Source organism: Lutjanus erythropterus, chromosome 2 (genome assembly GCF_056507025.1).
Source record: "Lutjanus erythropterus isolate fLutEry1 chromosome 2, fLutEry1.hap2, whole genome shotgun sequence".
Classification (NCBI taxonomy): Eukaryota; Metazoa; Chordata; class Actinopteri; order Lutjaniformes; family Lutjanidae; genus Lutjanus; species Lutjanus erythropterus.
The window spans coordinates 33,999,044-34,014,398 of record NC_139318.1 but is presented as its reverse complement, the minus strand read 5'-3'; positions in this window follow the sequence as shown (position 1 = coordinate 34,014,398).

The following is a 15,355-nucleotide window of genomic DNA, read 5'->3' as shown; positions in this document are numbered from 1 at the left end:
ACCATGACATTTATGATAAAATCATAAAAACAAGGGGAAAAAAATCAAATAAATCAACCAGTTTAAGTTTTATTTATTTGTTTAAATGAATGCAGTGTTATTTGTGCGTATGCATGGTCTGAGGCAGTTCTAAATGTGTTTGCAGAATAACAACAAAACAAATTCAGGCAAGACAATATTGATGAATCCCAGGTTTGCGCCTAAAACATTCATACACATGGTCTGTGTGTATGCGCTGTTTGTAAATGAGGCCCATTGATTTTGAAACATGCGGTCTGGCTACTAGTCTCCACCTTTATTCAGTGATCCAATTCCATCTTCATATTTGAAACTGCAAAGATCAGTCACCTTTGGTCAGGGGCAGATAATCCTGACCTCAAACAACCCTTCAGACGAGGATGACTGAGTAATTGAAGGTAGATTAATCACCTTATTCTTACTCTTTAATCATGAATTCACTGTCAGCATGATGTACGAGAATTGAAATGGGATTGGCTATAGGTCTCCATGCTGTAAACTCACATTTCAAGACATACTATCATACAGACAAAGTGAAATGTGGACCAAAGAGAGACAGACAGAGAGAGAGAAAGACGAAGCTAATGCGAAAGGGCTCAAACACTGCTAGACTTGTGCTGATTGAAATTGACCCAAGGAGCACCATCAAGATCTCCTACATTGAGGAAAGTGCGAGCCGACCTCTGGTTTTTAATTCAAGTGGCTCTCATGTGGTTAGTGAGCGTGAAATTCAACAGAGAGCATTTCATTTTGATCCGAAGAAATGTGTGGGAAAAAAAATGCACTAATATATGGCTGTCAATCAATATGGCAGATTGAGAAAAGATGAGCAAGGATCTGCTTGAGCTGAATTAAATTCATTTGCATTTGCCATTGAAATGTTGCATGAATGTTCCGATCACACAACAGCAGTAATGATGACACGGTGCACAACACTGAAACAAATGAGGCAAAAGAGAAAGACAGTCACATTTCACTGCTTTTTCCCTTGTTTCCTTGGCTATCAGAATTAAATCTGTACGGACACAAGTGCATTAAAATGATAATTTATATGCCAGCGCCAGCGTGTATAAGACTTGTTTACTTCTCATTCATTTCACTCTGTATGTTTAATACAGTATGTTAATCATATCAGTCGACACAAATTCAATCACTGATGCTTTCAACCTTTGAGGCAACAAAAGAGCGTCACACACACGCACATGAATTCTGGGAATATTTCACAAATGACAACACTTTGCATCAGAAAGTTTGACAAGTTTTACTCTTGAAACAACACAAAGGCAGCTGCAAAACTATTTTCTTCTTCTTGCTTTATTGTTAACTTAATTTGTTTACTTTGGGAAGATTGCATGTGTACAGACGTTTAAGGAAAAAGCGGAGAAAAGAGATAATGGCAAAGGAAACAAAATGAGAGGCAGCAGAGGGTGTACAAGCATTGTCACTGAGTATACAGCAAAGTGAAATAAGACTGATTGGTGCATTTTTAAAATGGTCACACCAAAGTCTGCAATTACCTCATAACACAATAACCAGAATACATCGGCCTTTGTGCCAGACAAAATCTCATTATTCTACAAGTCAAAGTCTTTGGCAAGTTTTCTATTCAGTGTTGGCTGTCTTTCTCTGTTTTTGTCTCTTATTTTTTGAGGAGTATAACTTATCATGGGAATTCAGATCTTGACTTCACCAATTTTTCAGCCCACACAGCTTGTAATTTGCAATTCGTAAGCTCTGTACTGTGAAGTCGCTCTTTATATAGGGTACAGTGAAAGAAGGTCATTGTTTTCGTGGCCACAAATGTCCCACAATAGCTACATATGCATTGTGTGCACTCTGTGAAAGTCTTTTTTTTTTTTTACCGCTGAAGCTCAGGCGTGTGGCGCATAACAACATTTTACAAAACAAAATGAACAAACTGGAAAACAAAAAGGCATTCAGAAAACACTGTGTCAGTGATGTCACCTTCAGAAGGCAAGAGGGAATAGAAAGTAGCTGCTTTCACTCAACTCAGCCCGGTTTTACAAGCCCTCGATGGATACTGCACCTCAGAGAAGACAGGACTCTATCACAGCAGCAATTATGCCTTGCAAAGTATCTTTTATTTGTTTTTGACAATATATTGGTGTGATTGGTGTTTTGTTGGCTTTGTTAACAGCTATTGTTCTCCAAATTGTTTTTATTTACAATAATGTCCTATGGAGAAAAGGTCGATGGCCTTGTTCAGACTATCCAAGCCAGATTTGGAGGTGGTTTGAAATGTGATTCTGATCGGATGTTCTACACACGCTCTGGCTGCTCAAATCAAATTTTGACTTTTGCGTCACTCCCAACGCACACACAATGACATAGATAAATCCAGAGTGATGGAGGTGCATCAGGGAAGCTGAGCAGACTTGACAGTGCGATTGCTCGCTGCAATCATGCTTTCACATTGGAAAGCCGCGTCACCAGTCTGTGTTGTCACTGACGTCTGTGTCATTACCACATCAACCCATGCAGATAGACTGGTGATGTCTGGACGCAAATCTGATCTGATCACTTGTAAATAACAGTGCAAAGAGTCTGACATAATGATCTGATCAAAGGAACAAATCTGCTCTGCCTGCAGTCTGAACAAATCTATGTGTTTTAACAGTTGTGATAGTTAGAAAACTGCTTCATCCCACTAAGATGGTAATTTCTTATTCTCTGCTTAATATTCTTTCCTCTCATAGTGTTCTTGCTTGTGTCAATCCCCAAGGAAGATTGTAAAACATAAGGAACCATTTCGGACGCTCCAGGTTTTGGACGTAAGGCCTAATTTTTCCAAAAAAAAAATTGAAAAGGTAGTACATCTCAAGTTTTCAAGTTAAGGAGGAAAAAATACTCACATTCACTTGTTGTTCATTTGGCTTGCATCTTAATAGAAAAACACACAAAGCTTTCAGAGCTTCACATTAATTCCTCCCAAAGTCGGTATTATGTGTATCCCAGTCGGTCTACCGTGAGACTCCCATGGTTAAAAAATCAGTCTAAAAGATTAAAAACTTTACAAACTATGTGGTTATTCGATTTAAAAAAATGTCAGGGTGAAAAGCCTGTACGCATAAAACACAACTACAACTAACTACAACTCCCAAGGTGCATTATGGAATCATCAAATCACTGAGCTTAAAATTATGTACACTTAAAAAGGTGGGTGGAAACTAATGACTGTGCTGTTGGGAAAATGGAAAATCCAATATGCAGCTTAAACAAAACCATTTAAAGTTATAATGTGTAAAACTTCTGCTTTCAAATGTGTAAAATGCTAACCAAGCAACTAAATGCTACAACTTCAGATTCACATTTCCTCATCAGCTGATTTTTATATGATTTTTATTATTAAAGTTTTTTTTCAGCTATGGTGGTTATTTAATTAAGACAATGACTCACATTGTTCAACACTACTTCAGATATTATTGAAGCACATCATTTTTTATAATTTAAATGTGAGAGAGGCCCCTAGTGTCAGAACTTGCATATTGTTTGCTTGATGATGAATTTAGAAGCTATGGGGCCACGTTCTGTTCACAAATGCAACAACAAAGCGCTTTGAATAAGCCTGCACTGTGATTTGACGTCTAACCAGCTTCTTCTCCATAGCAACCACAGCCAAGGCTCACGGGTGTTATAATATTAACTGAAACACAAAAGCTGATTTCCCAAGAATTAAGTTAAAATAATGTTGTCATCAGGAGTTTAGTAATTAAGTGGATGTGGATTCAGGACACCAACATTTCCCACCAGTGAGAGTACGTGGGCCCACAGCTGATGTGAAGGAGACAGTTACCAGGTGACTGTAAAAGTGAACAAGGTGACCAATTCTCAATGCTAAAGGACACCTCTCATCTACAGGCAGAGTTTATAACCTCTGCTTTAATGATCCTGTCAGGGTCATTCAAATTAGAGACCCGCAGGAAAGTAAATGAGAATGAATCGAGATATAATCCAAAAACACTGCAGACTTCATCAGCAGGACGCCAGCGATATATCTCTTTTAAAGGTTCTTTATGTGGGAAGGAGGAAGGTCTCCAATGACAAACCTATTATCTGTCACTGTTCAAGGTTAAAGCCAGTAGATCCATAGAAATCAGAATTGGAAAAGAGGGCATTTCTACATGAGCTTGGGTTTTTATCATATCTGAAACCGTTATAGATGATCAGTGTCATTATGAATGATGAGGTCCCACTCTCGTTATTCAAAACGCTAGTAAGAGGTGAGAATGACTTTCATTTCCTCTTCAGATAGCATCTTTTCTATAGCTTGCACATGTAGATGAGTTGCACAGAGACTCTTAGGTAATAGGTGACCTGCAGCCAAGTTCAAAATGTTCAGCTGCACTCTTTGAAATAGGGGCTGAAGTAACTCTTGTAATGGCTGGACAGTGTCGGGTGCTGGCAAGTGCTTTTATTGCTTTGATACAGCACTTATTTTGGGCTAAAAATCTCATTCAAAATTTAAACAATTCTCCAAAATGAGTTCAAATTTATGTGAGCGTCAGAGGTTTTTTTTATTGTTATGAGCTGGCTAGGGGAAGGCAAAGCAACATTAAACCAGATGGATAGTCAAAAATTAAGTTATTCATTTGCAACAACCTTAGATAACATACAAAACCTGAGGAAAAGAGGAAAAAGAGCCTGTGGGTGCTCTTCTTATTAAATAAATATAACTGAAAGAGGAGGTACCACTAACTTTAAATAAAAGAAACCAAAATGGAAATAAAACACATCTGATTAAAATTATAACAAGGATTTCTTAACTAGTTATGAGGCAGTCTCAATTTAAAAGTGATACTTCCACATGACCTACATGAGCAAACAAGACTATCTATGAAAACACAGACTATTTCCATATGATTATTCTTGATGTCTGCTGCTGCATCAGATTCTCTGTGAAATCAGATGAAATGATCAGGGGCAGAAGAAACTAATTACAAATACTCAAATTACTGTAATTAAGTAGTTTTTTTTTTTTGGATACTTGTACTTTTATGAGTACGTTTTGAAGTCTGTACTTTGACTCATACTTAAGTATACATTACAAGATGTAATCTACTTAGTTACTTTTACACCCATAGTTGAGTACTGAGTACAATTTGAATTAATATCCAAACCTTTCGTTTGCATTTTAGTAACCAATAAGGTTCTCTGATAACAAACAGACCAATGAAAACAATGAAATACAACTGAAGAAATACTGTGGCAACACACATTTGGAGTAAGGATGTCAATGATTAATCATTAATCAATTAATTGTCATTAAGAATTTAACCAATTAAGACATATTCATGGATATTTATATTAGATTTTAATATTGTTTGTTTGGCAGAGCCATTTGTTAAATAAGGAAAATTTAACTTGGGGAAAAAATGAAAATGAGATTAATTATTTTATTTTAGCAATGTGACAGTACTTGTACTTGAGTACAGATTTTCAGTACTCTCTCCATCACCAGAAATGAGACTGTGTCAAATGATGCACCAAACATGCTCATGCATTCAGCTGGGCTCGAAGCAGAAATTCAAGGTTGTCAACCATTGTAACCAACTAGCAAACTATCATCTGGTCTTCTTGGTTAGCTGTGTCTGACTCAGAGGCAAGAAAGTCACAAAGATACACCAAACCCAGATGACACATTGATTCCTGAACCACAGATTAGCCAAATAAACCCCCCAAAACATATATTCTCTAGAAGAAGAACCCCAGATCTGCAAAAGACAGTGCGAGTGTGATCATTTAACCCATCATGACCATGATCTTTCTCTCAGCCTAACCACGTGTATTGTCACATTATAAAACAAAATTAATTTGTACAAGGTGCACAATTAAGGAATGACCAGACAAATCTCACAGGAGAGTTTCAGAAATGAAGGATTTCCCTTTAGACATGACCAAAAAAACAAACTACTTTTTTATTTTTAACTAAATACAAAAGGATCTGTTACTATTGAAAGAAGCACTTCAATTAAATATTGTTAGTGACATGCAATGGTCAAAATTTGTTATTTAAAAAAAATGTAATGAAATAATATTGCCTACTGCAGCTTTAATTAGCACACATACAGCTTATAAGTAAATAGTGTAATGCTGGCAAACAAGAAACAATCATGAATACTAATTATGAATGCTGTCATTCAGTACTTACTGTATTGGCCTCCTTTGTGTTGTCAGAAGCCGACATACAGATGTTCGAACAGCTTTTTGAAGCGTTGAAGGGATTGGTAATTATGTCTCACTGGCACTCATCTGGACAATTTTGTTAAAATAACAAAACATGTTTGCAAACATGTTCAGTTGGTTGAGTGATCTGTACTTCTACAGCAGTCCACAAAGCATTTAAACACTACTGACATGTTCTGGGAACTGATGCGATTTTAAATAAGCATTTTGTGTTCAAAAGTAAGATTTTGATGAAGCAAATGATCTATTTTCTCTAAGAATTTTGCTCAATGAAGTCAAAGCATACAGGGACAGCCTTAAGTCTGTGCACTGGTTTAGCAAAATGCAAATTCAATAAGTTTCTCGCTTACTTTGATTCCAAGGTTTAAACTGATGCAGTATATTTCAAAATATCACCCCACTCAGTGCTTTCTGCACTCAACTGTGATTTTTCCAAATGTATTTTCAGCTGTGGCTGACTAAGCAATACAGTGGAAGCAGACTTTTACTAATAGGTTCTGTCAACAGAGAACAGTTAGTTCTGTTTAATATGCTATACCATAGATTAGTCTTTTTATTTAGCATGCAAATTCTCACAACAAGTGCAGTTTATGATACTTGTGTCCCACAGACATTGTACTTATTAGTCCCTGCCACAGTTCATAATCATAATATGCTGTAAAGAATTTCAAGAGGAGATTTTCTCTGCAAGGAGTTTGCAGCCAGCATATACAAAATGGACAACATGGGGTACAAATTTAGTATGCAGAGAGTAAATACTGTAACAGATAAATCTTAAGGGATCCACAAAGCCATACACAAGGCAAATGGTGTGTGTTGTTCAGTGCACAAACAAAAGCAAATATCACATTAAACATGAGGCTGTCTGATGTGGCAGAAAGAAGGGCGAATAGAAAACATGCTATTATATGCAGACACGACCCCATAAATATAAATAAACACAGTAAGTGTCGCAGTTAACACAACAAACTTTTAACGCCACCAAGAGCAATAATTCATCCTTCAATCTCACAAGACTCTGACTTGCCAGCTTTAAAACTGTGCTTCCTATCAATTAGCCTGTGTTTTTTCAGTCAACCTGCTTCTTATCACCAACAGTCTACTTCAGTTCAGAGAGTTGGAAGCGAGAGGTACTATGGCTGACACCTAATTGGATGCCTTTTGTGAGTGGGCATGGAGAAAGAAAATTAAATCAAGACTAATGAGCACTGAACAACCAAAAAAAAAAAAAAAAAGATAAATGGTTTGATGGCAGCAAGACAGGCAAGGTTGAGGAACTCAGATAACTTTCTGCCTTCCTTATTTTCCCCATTCATCCAAGCACCCACACTCAGAGGGGGTGTAGACTTGAATGTCATTTCTTTTTTTCCCCTGCTGATTCTGCTTTAGAGATACAATAAAACCTCATGAGATCAGACAAAAAGAAAGACATCAGTATGAGATTTCAGTTTCATGGATATTTTCCAACTGTGTGTCAGCCATCGTTGTGACATTTAAGATGGCTTTTATATTTGTTGAATACTGATAATTATTCAATCACATGTATATATTAAACGAGAGACATGTAATGTAATTAAAGATTGAAGTATTAAATGACATTTATTATAATTGTACGGCACAGGGAAAGTAGAGTTGTAGTTCCTTAACAATAAACTCAAAATATAACATATACAGATAAAATAAATTCAGAATGGTACAGGGTAAAAATGTTAAACACAATAAATAGATAAATAGGTAAAATTTGGGTCAGATTAAAGTAAACAGCAGTGACAAGATAATGATGATATGTGGCTGACATCCTCACATAAATAGTGTAACATCTGGGAAACAGTGTCCATCAATTATGACTGCATGTTTGCATCAATGATGCTTCAACAACAGAGTCCTCCTCCCCTCGTCCTGCTGGAGTCTTGCGTGCTGCGTCCTGTCAACTCAGAGTGCAACCCCCACCTCAGGTGCAACAGCCAGATTGAGGATGCCGTGGAGCAGGTCTCTCTGTGTTGGTACAACAGTCCCTGGTTTCCCATTGCTCGGCCAGCCTGAGTCCCATTTAATCCGTTTCATTTTCCTGACTGCGCATTAGCCAGGAGCAGCCTGAAGTCCCAGCTGTAGCACGGCTCTTATCCGCTCACCTTAACTCCGTGGTGGTGTTTGGCTGATCATACTGCTTGTTGACTTCATTTGTTGATCATCTCAGGGTCTGCTGCTCTTTAATGCAAACCTCACACTTCCTTCCCCAATGCCCATGAGTGTATTTCTGTCATAGGTGATGCATATCACAGCAAAAAAAGACAAAAAAATGTAGTTTAAAAGAGAAAAGTAGCGAAATCCATGGCAAATAATTTACTGCATATTTACTGTACTAAATCACAGTGACCACAATATGTCAGAGATTAAGAAACATGCTACGTGGAAATACTGGCTCCTCTGAAACAGTGATGCAGCCAGTATATTCTCTTGTGACACGTTTGAAAATGCAGGCCATTGCAAGGTGAAACACACATGAGTTCCATACTGAATTATGTTATATATTTGCCAAATGGGTTAGTGACTCTTTATGAGTAAGTAAAAAACATCAATAATCAGAGGTGTAGTGCTATTTGTACTGTGGGCCACCTATGATGCACACATGCATTCACACACACAGTTAAATTGTGGCTCATTTCCAGTCATTTAACCTCTGTTCCTACGGTGGCAAGTTTACATGCATTAGACAACTATAACTGACCACACAGTCAAATGTTAGACTGTATGAATAGTTTCACCATGTTGAGAATATTATGCTGCAATTAGTTCATATGAGACCTCTCTCAATTGCAAAATTATATCAATTGCAAAATTAAAATCACCGCTGTCTGTATAAGATTTGGAGACAATACTTCATACATACACAACAGTTTTGTGCTGCAGGGATAAGCGCAGCTCAAACTGGATTGTATCTGAAAGGCACATTAGGCTACTGATATTTCAGAGCCACGATCAGGGCCACAGATTCTAACTCACACAAACGTCGGTCAGACAAAGGGTCAAAGAGTCAGGCAGTATAGACTAAGATCATTATCTTTCTGCTACCAGGGGATGCAGAAGATGGATAGCAAGTTAATAAGGGGGCGCATTTTGGTCATTTTTTTAACAGGTAGGGAGGTGGCATCCCTTCTCAAATTGCCTACTGCTTATAATACAAAATTCTGCTTTGATATAACAAAATTTCTAGTGAAATGTAATTTAAAGCATAAATATGTAATTGTGAAAGAATATCATCTACATTTAAAAAGTGAAAAGTTAAATTCATAAACAATAACATTCACAATCGCTCACCATTGTCAGGACACTTATGGCTTTTCCAAGTATAGCCTCACTTTCTGGATGTGTGATGATGGTAATATGTAGGAAAAGCTACAGCTCAGACCTCCTCTGCAAATTCTAGTGTGACTTCATTGTTACAGCTTGGCTCAAAGTTGAGTCCACACACAATAAGGTCAATAGTTTTTAATGTTTTATTGGAAAACCCAAAGAAATAGTGTGAGGGATGGGATGAATCTGTAATCAGTAATGTAGTACATGTGTGGGTGTATGAGTGGTGAAGTAAGAGTTCAAACCCAAACTAAAATGGCGAGAAGGCCATGAGGAATGGTGGCAGCAGCCCAGCCCAGACAGAGAGAGCGGTCTGGGGAGAGCAGCCCTTTTATGCCCTCTGGCTCCTCCCAGCTCTCAGGTGCAGCCGGTTCCTCCAGTGACCCACCCATGCTCTGCCAAAAGGAGAACACGACACATGGGTGGGCCGTCACATCATGCATTCACCAATAATATAACTAACTCAATATAAAAATGTATTCCGGGTGGGGATAAATTAGGAAATTGCTACCAATCATATTCTGACGAACACAAATGGAGAAACATAATCTCTGTGTGATTCATGTCCTCATAAGAGCATGAGATCAGAGCTTCAGTTTTAAAATAACGTTTCATGCATCATGATGGCAATCAGACAAGATTGCTGAAACATATTCATACAGCAACTTTTATAGACCTTCTATGATAATGCTAATGACAACAAATACATTCAGCATATAGACATTCTTAGTGATTGAGGACAAATCAGATGCATGTTTGTCACTGTTGTGTCTCACAGCGTCTTGTTTGTTCCAACGACAAATGAATCACACACTAACAATGGGCTGTGTTACATGTCGGTGAATGGTAATTGTCAATTATGCCAATCAAAATCCAATTGTCCGAGCACAAATCTTGCTTTATTGAATTTACATCTAATGTTCCCACCCAAGCTTGCAGACCTATTATCCGATTACATTATCCTCTGTCACTGCACTTCCTACCCCATGTGTAAAGCAGAAAATGACAATTATATAATTAAGACAGTTTCATTCATTAAGATAAAAGGAAAAAGCTGATTGAGGCTTCACCGTCTTACTTATGACACAGATGATCCCGTCTGATCAGCGAGCGGTTTTACAGAGGGTCAGCTCGAGCATCTCAGTAAACAGTTCTTAGAGATGCACGGCCACACTCATGTGGATTCAGTCCCAATGAAAACACTTTTTTTCCCCCCAGTTTGTACAGACTTGCCAAAAGGAATGACTTTGATGTCAGTGGCAATGTCAAAAGCTTGGATGAAATGATACCCACAAACATCTTCATTTATAAACAAGACATTCAGCACTCAGACGCTGACAAGACACTGGGGCCAACAGGCTGTGGCCTAATCAGCCAAGCAGAAAAGTCATTCTTCTCCATTGCCTTGAGATTAAGCTTCCACCCAGGAGTCATGTTTAAAGATTTATCCAACTGCATGGAGAGTGCCACTAGGTTTATAACTATAAACTGCACATTATAACCCTAGCTCTGTGATTACACGTGAAGCCCTCCAATGTGCACTGTCGCATACTTGTCAACCTCAAGGCTGCAAAAATCAGGAGGATTTCTTAAACGAAAGTGGGGAGTTGAAATTCTCAGTTTCACAGACCTTGTTTCCTGCCATCTGGTGACAAAGAATGAAAATAACATAATAATAATGATGCAGTTTTGGGAAACAGATGTCTGCAGATGATCTATAACTGACACTAAACTGGAAAGCTCAACATTTAACCTCTAGTCCAATTTCAAATTTGTTTATGAATTATGAATATTTTACTTTTTTTTTCTAAATGTACGATAGCTGGGCCTTGTTTAGCATTAACGTTATGGCTATACGCAGCTATATAACTTTACATAAACACTTTAACAGGGTCCTTGTTTTAAAACATGTCAGATGGAAACATTAAAACATCAGCTGGAGACTTAACTTATCATCCAGCTACACTTATGACATTATAGTCGACAAAATCCACAGTTATCAGCTGGAAATAAGAAGCTGCTTTTGGTTACTTCTCGAAGGGATCACAGACTTGTGTTTCAACAATTACTCCCAGTTTTGACATTAAATCTACCATTTTTATCACTGTAAACTGCATAAATGCCATGTAAGAATGGAAGGTTTGGTAGACTTAACAACAGTAACTAAGGAGGGCGGGGCTTAGCAAAGGGTCAGTTGTGACCCCAGGAAAAAACATGTTTACATTGAAATATTAAGATTACAGTTATCTAGATTGATATAGTAACAATTTATTCCTTTTTTAAAAATACTTCTGTGCTTCCCCTGGTGACTCTGTGTTTAATGTCACAGCACTATGAACTGTGGGTGATTTGCTCGGGCAAAGTTTGCAGAAATGCAGACTGCATAAAGGGCTCAAAATGTCTGAAAGGCCATCTTATGATTTGACAGTGGAACAGCCCTAAGCCCTCGCAATTTACAGGGAACACGCCTCCAAGTCTGTGAGTCTGTGACTCTGGGCATTGGGAGTTGGCCAAGATCTGCAGAGGGAGGAGGATACAGTGGTTGGATGGTTAAAAAATGTCCAAGAGAGACTCCCATTTTCTCACCATTCCTTATGACAATCAGTGCTGGTTTCTCTTAACCACATGATTTTTTAACAAAGTAGATATTTAAAGCCAAACCACAATCTCTCTTTAACCTTCAAATAAAAAAATAGTTTTATTTTTGTAATACTAATTCGTAAAATTCATGCCATCCCAGAAAAGGCTTCTGTGTCATTTTGAAGGGCATTTGTGTTGGCATGGTGGTGAGGTTACGCAACAGCACTTGTGCTCATTGAACTAGAGTTACCATCCATATTGTTTATTTCATGTCACATAGTCTACATCCTCTAACACATTCTATAGGTGGTAGATGGTATTGGTTGTGTTGCTCTATCTGCTGCCATGACACTAAGAAACAGTCTCAATTAGTTTAGGTTCCCATCACAAGCACAACTTTTTGTGATTATTCTTTGTTTTTTAAGAGATTTCTTTGAACGGACTGCATCCATAACAGTTGGTTGCGCGGAAGTAAGCTACTATCTATCACAACAGTGTGTTAACTGCCTCACAGGTATGATTAACCGCAAAGCACCTGTGCTGTTCAGACTTCTCGTGTAGAAATTTCCTTTCTGCTCATAGCCTCAGTATGTCTGACATCCCTGAATATGAATCATTAAATTAGCATGCTCTTACACTTACTTCAAACGTCCCCTTTATTATCTCAGCTAGACTTTTACTGGCCACTATCAATTTAAGATTGGCTCATCAGGGAATAAACACTGCAAGTTGCATTTATATTTGCTTCAGACTCACAGCATAAACAGATTATCAATGTAACTGAGCTCATTATGACACTTTGAAATGTAATGTCAACCAAATTGGTCATTATTATCCCTGCTAGGAGCGCATTTAATTATTCCACTGTGCGTGAGTACGTGCACATGTGCATGCGTGATCAACTTATCTGGAGCTACTCTTGCATACTACTTGACCAATTAGCATATTTTTTGTGCACATTACTGAATGCTACAGGACCTCTGTGATTCAGAATTTTTTTAAAAATAAGTTTTTGTCATGGCTCCATGCAGCGACATGCTTGGCCACAGGCGTTATGTTTTCAGATCATCCCATTCTTGTCAATGCAATAACTCAAGAATGCCTTGAGGGAATTTCTTAAAACTTGGCACCAATGAGTTGGAGTCAAAGCACTGATTAGATTGTGGTAGTCAGAGGTCAAGGTCATTCTGACATGTCCGTCCTGTCTTTGTGAAAGCAATATCTGCTAACCCTAACCGCACCTCCTCTGACAGCATGTTTCTCATTGGAAATTATTCATTGGAATCAGACATGTATCATGATAACTTCCATTTTGCCAAAAATACACTTAATGTCTTTTATAAAATTCCTTCAAAGTTACAGGTCAATAAAGTGGTAAGATCTACATTACACTACCACACTGTAAATAATTATCCCTTTTGTCAACACCGACCTTCCTCTTGTCATAACAGTGCACTGCCTTTGCGTGTTTTTAGAGACAAAACAACTAACATCAAGTCGGGTGACAAACTTTTAGTTTGTTTGTACGCTGCCATTGTCTCGGCAAAGAAAAGCTCTTTACCTTTGTCTTGGCCTCTTATTAGAAAAAAAAACATGCCAGTAACATAGAGTAAGCAACTCTTCTTAGCAATACAAGTGGAAAAGAAATGCCAATCAAGATGGGTCCAGAGCTGATGCTCAACAGTGAGAAAAGTGATAAACTGCATGAGCCGCAGGACACGCTCACTAACAAGGAGGATGGTGGAACAGCAGTAACTCTATAGTGATAGTGCAAAATCTAAGCGACACATATTCTTGCTGGCCAAGTGGAGAGTGAGGCAGTGAATCAAATCAACACTCACCAGCAAGAGAGAAACAAAGCTGAAAGATGCTGTGGTTGGAACACATGCCTCAGCTAATCATCCTTAGCCACCTGCACACATGGGCGAGAGAGGAATCTAGGACATGGACTGTAAGGGGGTGGGGATATAGTGGATCTGTGGTAGTCAGCTGTCCGTGTATATGAAACAAACTCATTGCACTCTGCTGATAAGGGGGCCAAACTTGTTGAGCAGTGACAACACCACAGCAACATCAATATTACCACTGAGGAGAAGGACCGGGGCAGAATATTTCAGATAGCATACCATTCTGGTTCTTGTCAGATTGGGGTGTTATACATTATGGGCTCAAACAACTCTGATTCTAGCAGATCCCAACAACGTTGCCGGTCTGTAACATCCTGTGGTGGGTTAAGGACCAGGCAGAGAGCCAGACAGTGGCAGAGGCTGGCACATGACGTATGCCACCGTCTGACTGCAGGCCAGATCGTCCACAGAGAGGCTGGATGAGGTAAGATTAAAGACTTGCACACTTCCAATCTCAAGGTTTCTGTTGTCACACTAAGGCTGGAGAAACTACAAACCTTTATGGGAACAGCAGTGCCAGCAGCTGAGGCCTGACACTGTCATGGTGAACAGCAGCAACAACATGTTTTACTCCCAGGCCCATGTCGAGGAACCCACCTCCATGTGTCAAGTCAGAGCGCTCAACAACAGATGAGACCATCCCTGATTTCGGGTAGCCTTCACATTTGTCCTGTTTCATAGTAGCTGTCATGAAACGGTGAATCTGGTTTAAAAGAGGCCATATTTTGCTTTTGGAGTAAACCCCTAACCTTTAATGTGTTATGTCTTTGTCTGTACACATATGAAAGGTCTGGAAAGTGCCAAGGTTGTTCCTCACTTCCATAGAAGATACTGCTCCTAAACTGCCTGAATAACCTCGCTTATAATTCAGCCTTCTTTCAGCAGCTAGTGTGCAGCTAGTGCAGCTAGTTTGGAATGGAAGTTAGATGGGTTTAGGAAACTATGACAGAAGGAAGGGACAATATGTCGCTATAGATCACTCATGATGAAAATATTGGTGACACCTCTGTCAAAGCTTATGGGTGATGCAGTGTTGTTGCAAAAGAATAAACTTGAGTTGATCTTACTTGAATACTTGAATGAGTTTAATACAACACATATCCGTCGGCAGGGAATATCTTGGGCCAGTGGGCCTGATTTACTAACATCCTAAATAAGGAGTACTAAATTGCATGTTCATTCTTACATATTGCAGGTTTGGTAGAGGGTTTTGCACGTTTTACAGGTGGGGAGTTTGGACAGAAAGCAGAATGACCACAAGTGCAAAATAAAATTTGATCCAATGGATGTAG